Consider the following 7,320-nt stretch of genomic DNA (forward strand, 5'->3'; position numbering starts at 1 on the left):
AAGACAGTGACACAGAGAGAAAGAGGAAAACAGAGAAGGAAGAGAAAGAAGAGAGGAGAAGGACAAAGGGAGAGGGAGAAAATGAGAGAGAAGGAAGGTAAGAACAGGAAAAGAGAGAAAGGAAAGCATTATGAAAAAAACAGAAAGATCAAGTGGAAGAGAAGAAGAAAGGTGGGGTGAGAAAGTCAGATGAAAAGGAAACAGAAGAAAGATAAAATCAAGCAGAGTCTGAGAAAAGGATAGAGATGTAATGCAAATGTTCCTTAGAGGCTTTGAGATAATAATGAGTTCTCAGCTAGTCCATGAGAGATGAACAGATTAAGGGCAAGCTAGAGATGGAAAGGAGCACCTTCTTGGGGGTACCACAATGGCTTTCAGGGAAACATTGCCTGCCTGCTTGGCTTCTGCTGATCAAGAACCTGTGTCTGCTCTCTGTTCCTTCCGTCCCTTCCAAATATTCCATGTTCTCTGTCCCCCTGCTTCCCTGCCCTTTCCCCCGTCTCTCCCTAGTTTGAACCCATTGCCCTGGCCCTAAGCCTAGAAGTCATTAGGAAAAAAGATACAAGTATTCCTGGCCTCCTAGGCCACTTTGTCCCAGAAGGTAGGCAGACCAGGCTGGATAGATCAGAGGCTGAAGTGATGCCTAGAACCAAGAACCGGCAGTGAGACAAAGATACAGACACAGACACAGAGGTCAAGAGATACAGAGATAAGGGCAGCTAGGTGGCACAGGGAATTGGGCACCGGCCCTGGAGTCAGGAGTATCTGAGTTCAAATGCAGCCTCAGACACTTAATAATAACCCCATTTGCCTTGCAAAAACTAAAGAGAGAGAGAGAGAGAGAGAGAGAGAGAGAGAGAGAGAGATACAAAGATAAATATCACAGACTCTCAGAGTGGAAAAGTACCTGAGAGATCCCTCATTTTTGGGATGCTTAAACTGAGCTGTCACCCAACAAGCATTTATTTATGAAGCACTTACTATGCACTAGTAACTGTCCTAAGTGCTGACAACCCAAAGCAAAGCCAAAACAATCCTTGCCCTCCAGGAGTTCTTACATAAAAGGTGAAACAAGTTTCCCGAGAAGCCAGGTAGGATTCATTTTGCTAGTCCTTTAAGGTTCTCCAGTACCCTTCAGGGAGTTTGCAGAGATGTCCAATCTCTTTGGGGGGTTTCCTGAACCCCAAATCCAAAACTACTCCTTGACCCACCAGAAAAAAGGTGTAGGTCATCAGACTTACTCTGTGAAGTTGTCTTCCCAGTAAAGGAAAGATTTTACTTTTGGAAACTCCAACCCCACACATCTTCAAGACAGTCTTTCTCCAAAAAAAAGTCAGTCTCTCTCTCTCTCTCTCTCTCTCTCTCTCTCTCTCTCTCTCTCTCTCTCTCTCTCACACACACACACACACACACACACACACACACACACACACACACACACAAACACCTCATTTGGTACAAAATAAGCCTAAAGCTAGCTCAGTCTGCCAGCTTAAATTCTCCAGCCTGTGGTATCTTGTGAGAAAATGTTTAATAACTATGGTAAGATCTGATGGCTTTACAAGGAGATTGAAATCAGCAAAGATACTAAGAGTTGTGTTTAGAAAGTTTAGAAGGCATTTCAAGTTCAGGATGAGGGTGTGGGGTGGTAGAAGTTTCCACCTATATCCGAGTTTAAGAACCAAGAAAGGAGGGGAGAAGAGAGGAGGTGTAAAGGAGAGGGGATGAAAGGAAGAGAAAGGGGGAGAGGAGAGAAGAAAGGAAAGGGGTGATGAGTGGAGGGAAAAGGAGAGAAAGGGAGAAGAAAGAGGAGAGGGAAGGAAAGAAGAGAAGATATCATCACCCAGGTCTCCTTCAAGGAGAATGAGAATGTAAAAACTAAAGTAAGTGAGATAGGAGGCTGATTTTTGTTCGTTTGTTTCTTGCTGCTGTTTTGTAAAGCATACAAGAACTGGTAATCCTCATCCCCTAAGCATTCTTTTGTACTATTAAAGACTGTATCTGAATAAAAAATGTGGTATATGAATGCAATGGAATATGTCTGTGCTATAAGAAATGATGTATGTGATGAATAGAAGAAAGCATGGAAAGATTTCTGTGAACAGATACAGAATGAAATTAGCAGAGCCTGGGCAATAATAAATACAATGATTACAACAATGCCAATGGAAAGAATGTGAAGCCAAAAAAGTATAGCATCACAAAATTATAAAGAACAAGCATGAGGCAGCTAGGTGGCACAGTTGATAGAGCACTGGCCCTGGAGTCAGGAGTACCTGAGTTCAAATCCGGCTTCAGATACTTAATAATTGCCTAGCTGTATGGCCTTGGGCGGCTTCTCAGTTTTCCCCAAGGTCTCTCTTTCTCTGTAAGGTAAGGTCTATGGGCTGAAGGAATGAAATAAAAATGATGAGGAGGATTCTGGAGCTGGGAACTGACAGTAAATCAGAGAAAGATATAGAAACTGAGATGTGACAGAGGGAGACACAGAATGCCACCCATTGCCTTGCAAAAAAAAAGAAAAAAGAAAAAAAAAAGAAAGGGGAGGATAGCTCCAAGTCACCCTTTCATGGAGATAAGAGATTCACAAAGGTTGGTATAGGACCAACCAGCATGGTTTGCCTGCACCAAAGATGATGTGCTCTATGAACGAAGCAGAACTACAGTAGTTAAAAAGAAATGTGAGATGTGCAAATTTAGTGTCATCTCCATTCCAAATGTTCCTATGGACTCTTTGTACTGGACTTGTAGTAAAGCTTTGTGAGTTCACATTGGTCTGATTAGACAAAGGTGGATGCATTGTACCTTGACCTCAACATGTTGATGTCATGTTGGCCCTCTTTGACAAGAGCCAACAGTACACAAGTTTTCAGACTTTTTTCCCTTTCTTTTTCTCTTCTTATATCTTTTTAAAAATTGTATTTGTTATGTGGGATGGCTCTCTGGAAAGGAGAAAGGAGAGATACTGAAGGTAATTTTGGAAGACATCAATAAAAACTTATTTTTTAAAAAAATTGCATCTGATGGATCAAAGTTTATTTTTCTCAAACATTTTAGATGCCTTTATCTTTGGTATTTCCTTGTGCCATTTTGTTCAAAGGGTGAGGGTTTGACTCAGCTCTAGGAAGCACACTAGACAGAGTGATCTTTTCTAGAGCAGGTTAGGATCCTAAACCTTTGTGAGAGGGTTTCTTTTGCTCCAAATGGACCATCTCAAATCATCAGAATGTTTCACAGCTTCACTTCCAAGGACAAAATTGCTATGAACTTGGTCCATGATCTTAATCTATTGCAGCCCTCTAATGGTGACAAATCAAAGGTAGAAAGGAAGAGGCCAAAGAGAGGGAATGAAAAAGAGACATAGAGACACAGGGGAGCCAGAGACAAAAAAAGAAAAATTTTAAAGGAGAGAAGAGGAAAACTGAGAAAACAAATAGAGTGGGGAATCAGATAAATGAAATGAGGAAAGAGGAGCTCCTGGTAGCTCTGAACCTATATTGAGTTCCCAACTTCAGCCCATGAGAAGGCACCTTTGTAGCCAGTCAAGACAGATTAGCCAACAAGGGAAGGAAAGACTGCAGTTAGGGTATCCTCCAAGGACAGCAAATTAGGTTGGGGGTGGACCTGCCTTTCAGGGCACTTGGTCTACAGAGACTTACCTACTCATCACCAGGTACCTGGTGTGAATGAGGGTGTGACAGATGAGGCAGAACTAAATCTCACCTCTAATTGCAAAGGGTTGAACATATACAACTGGTGCATAAACAAATGGGTGCAGCAGAAGTATGGACTCAATCCTGCCTCAGACTTCCTTCTTTCTCTTCATCCCTTTCCTCTCCTCCATTTCTTCAGTATCCATCCCCACCCATCCTTCCGTCCCACTGCCACCATCTTCCATTCTTTCTGACTCTGGCTGCCTCCTGGTCTGGCTGTCACCTACTGTACAGAGTATCAGTGGGAGGAGAGACGCGGGTATTTTAGCTTCTCAGTTTTCCCCAAGGTCTCTCTTTCTCTGTAAGGTAAGGTCTATGGGCTGAAGGAATGAAATAAAAATGATGAGGAGGATTCTGGAGCTGGGAACTGACAGTAAATCAGAGAAAGACAGAAACTGAGATGTGACAGAGGGAGACACAGAAAAAGATCCGAAGACAATGAAAAAGATAGGCAGGAAGACACAAAATAAATAGAAAGAAACATGATTAGAGACTGAAACATAACAGAGAAACATACCATTTATTTTTAGAGATTTTAGAGTGTTGAGGGACCTTAGATTGTCCAAATAAGGAAATTAAGAAGAAGCGGTTTGCTCAAAGTCACACAGCAAAGCAGGAAAGAGCTGGGACTAGAAGCCAGGATCTGCTTCCCAGCCCATAGGTTTTTTCCCGCTGGATATTGAAGATATCTCTCTTTTTGGTGACTTGAAGCTAAAATTCTCAAGATATAGGAAAGGAGGATAGATGTTTAAGAAAATAAAGTCTTGAAAGAATAAAGGGATTCCAGGAGTAGCTAGGTGGTACAGTGGATAGAGCACTGGCCCTGGAGTCTGGAGGATCTGAGTTCAAATCCAACCTCAGATACTTAATAATTGGCTGTTGTGACCTTGGGCAAGTCACTTAACCCCAATGCCTTGCAAAAAAATAAAGAATAAAGGGGTCCGTTATCCTGATTTTCTGCCCCTTTGTCTGCCTTAATATCAGCTCCCAAAAGAGAGACACCCGTGGGATGTGGGATGCTACTGCACACTAGTCTCCCCATCTCTTAATACAGAGTTCTTTCGGCCATCTAAACCTATTCACCCATTTTCCAGTCCAAAACAACACCCATCAGGGAGCAGGGATGTGGAGGAAAGGCTCAGATGTTCTCTGGCCATCTGCCACCTTCCCCTAACACTGCTTCCATTGGCACTGGTGCCCTGTCAACAACAAAACAATAGCTTCTGAGTTTAGAGGAGTGTGCCCACTCCTTTCTTCATACCCAAGTAGGTGGCTTGAACCAAGTTTGATCCCCAGGGAAAGTCTGGCATCTAATGAAAAGAATTTGCTCAGTTCTTTTATTTTTCATACCCATTGGCTCATTAAATCCCCAGAGACAGATTTACTTGTAGCTTATAAAGCTCTTCATGTGTAACATAAATCAAACCTGGGGAAAGTAACTCATTCCTACAGGTTAAGCATTTTGTGTTTCACATTTTGGCAAATAATTTAGCAAGTGTTGTAGCTTGTATTGACAGAATGACTTAAAACAGAATTTGACAATAATTTAATCATTATAAATCAGGCTGGTGATACACAGCAGAGATATGAAAAATGTTCAGAAGGAAGGGCAGATTTTCAGGACAAACCGGTTTTTTTTTTGTTTTGTTTTATTCTTTGCAAGGCAACAGGGTTAAAAGACCTGCCAAAAGTGACACGGGTTAGGTAATTATTAAGTGTCTGAGGTAGACTTTGAATTCAGATCCTCCCGACTCCAGGGCCAGTGCTCTATCCACTGTACCACCCAGCTTCCCCCAGGACAGACAATTTTGGGGAAAAAAAAAGATCTCTTCTACCTTAAAAATTCTTTGTTATTTAGATGGTTCCCTGGAAAGTGAGGGTTAAAGTTTACTAGGGGGAGGGGGGGAATTTAGATTACGTTAAAAATCAACAAAATTTATTTTATTTAAAAAACTTCTATTTATAGTTATGAATGACATCTTCTCTCCCTTAATTTACTTTTTTTTTAGGTTTTTGAAGGCAATGGGGTTAAGTGGCTTGCCCGAGGCCACACAGCTAGGTAATTATTAAGTGTCTGAGGTTGGATTTGAACCCAAGTACTCCTGAATCCAAGGCTGTTGCTCTATTCACTGCGCCACCTAGCCGACCCTCTTAATTTACTTTCTCCCCTTTCCCTCTACTTTTCAGATGCATTTTATGTGGAAGGAAGCAGTAAGTGGGCACTTGAATGTCCTCCGAGAGTTCAAATGACCTTTCCTGAACCAAAGCCTCTCAGGATATTATAGGAACTTAAGGGTACAATCGCTGAACCATTATTATAGTTCTATGCAAAACAACTGAGCAGTAACAGATGGAAAACAAAGACTGGAGAAGTTGGGTAAATGTACTTATGTTACCTCTTGGTCAATAAAAAATCACAAGGATCAGGACTTCAGACGAGCCTGGAAAGACTTGAATGAACTGATGCTGAGTGAAGTGAGCAGAACCAGAAAAATATCATACGCATGAACAGCAACATTAGGTGATGGTCAACTATAATGGACTTTTTTCATTTCAGCAGGACAATAATCAAAGAAAATCTAAAAGACTTGTGATGGAAAATACCATTCATATCCAGAGAAGGAACTATGGAGTTTAAAGGCAGATCAAAGCTTACAATCTTCAATTTTTAAAAGTTGTGTTATGTATTATGGATTTTCCTCTCCAATGTTTATTTTTTCCATTTGAATTTGATTCTTCTCTTATGATTAAGATGGATATATGTTTAACAAAGGTATACATGTATGACCCATATTAAATTGCTTTCTGTCAGAAAGAGGGGGGAGGGAAGGAAGAGAGGAAGAAAAATGTGAAATTTAAAACCTTGCCAAAGAAATGATTGTGGAAAACTCTCTTTGCAGGTAGTTGGGAAAATAAATAAATAAAATAGTTGTTAAAATGTACTTACGTTGGGGCAGCTAGGTGGTGCAGTAGATAGAGCACCAGCCCTGGAGTCAGGAGGATCTGAGTCCAAATCCAACCTGATACAGTTACTAATTGCCTAGCTGTGTGATCTTGGGCAAGTCACTTAACCCCATTGCCTTGCAACAAAAAAAAACTTTTAAAAAAATGTACTTGTCTTCCAAATGAGCTGGAAAACTCTGTACCCTCTGCCTCTCCTAGGTACTCTTTAACCACACTACTCAAACTTCAGCCACCATTTCTGAGCTGCTTCTCAAAAGGTGTTATGGAAGGCTCAGATGATTTCACTTTCTACTCGGAAAGTTCCTTACAGACTGATGAGGAAGGACAGAAGGATATGTGATGGGGCCTGGTCATTGGTCCCCTGTCATTCATAGTTCCAAATCAAGATGCTGACCACTTCCCAGGCCAACCACTCTAGCCTCAGAAATTCCTAGATAGGAGCAAGATTTTTCTAACCTTCTCACATGGACCTGGAAGGGCAAAGAGATAAGGTTGCCCTGTGAACCAGGATGAAGGACACTGGGTTACCAATAGCCCAATCACTGTGACCTGGAGGGAAGTATTCTGTGTCCTGAATAATCTCTGGAAGAAAGAATTATAGGATCATAGCATTTAGAAGTAGAAGGGACTTTAGAGAGCAGAA

This window comes from Macrotis lagotis, chromosome 1 (genome assembly GCF_037893015.1).
Source record: "Macrotis lagotis isolate mMagLag1 chromosome 1, bilby.v1.9.chrom.fasta, whole genome shotgun sequence".
NCBI lineage: Eukaryota > Metazoa > Chordata > Mammalia > Peramelemorphia > Peramelidae > Macrotis > Macrotis lagotis.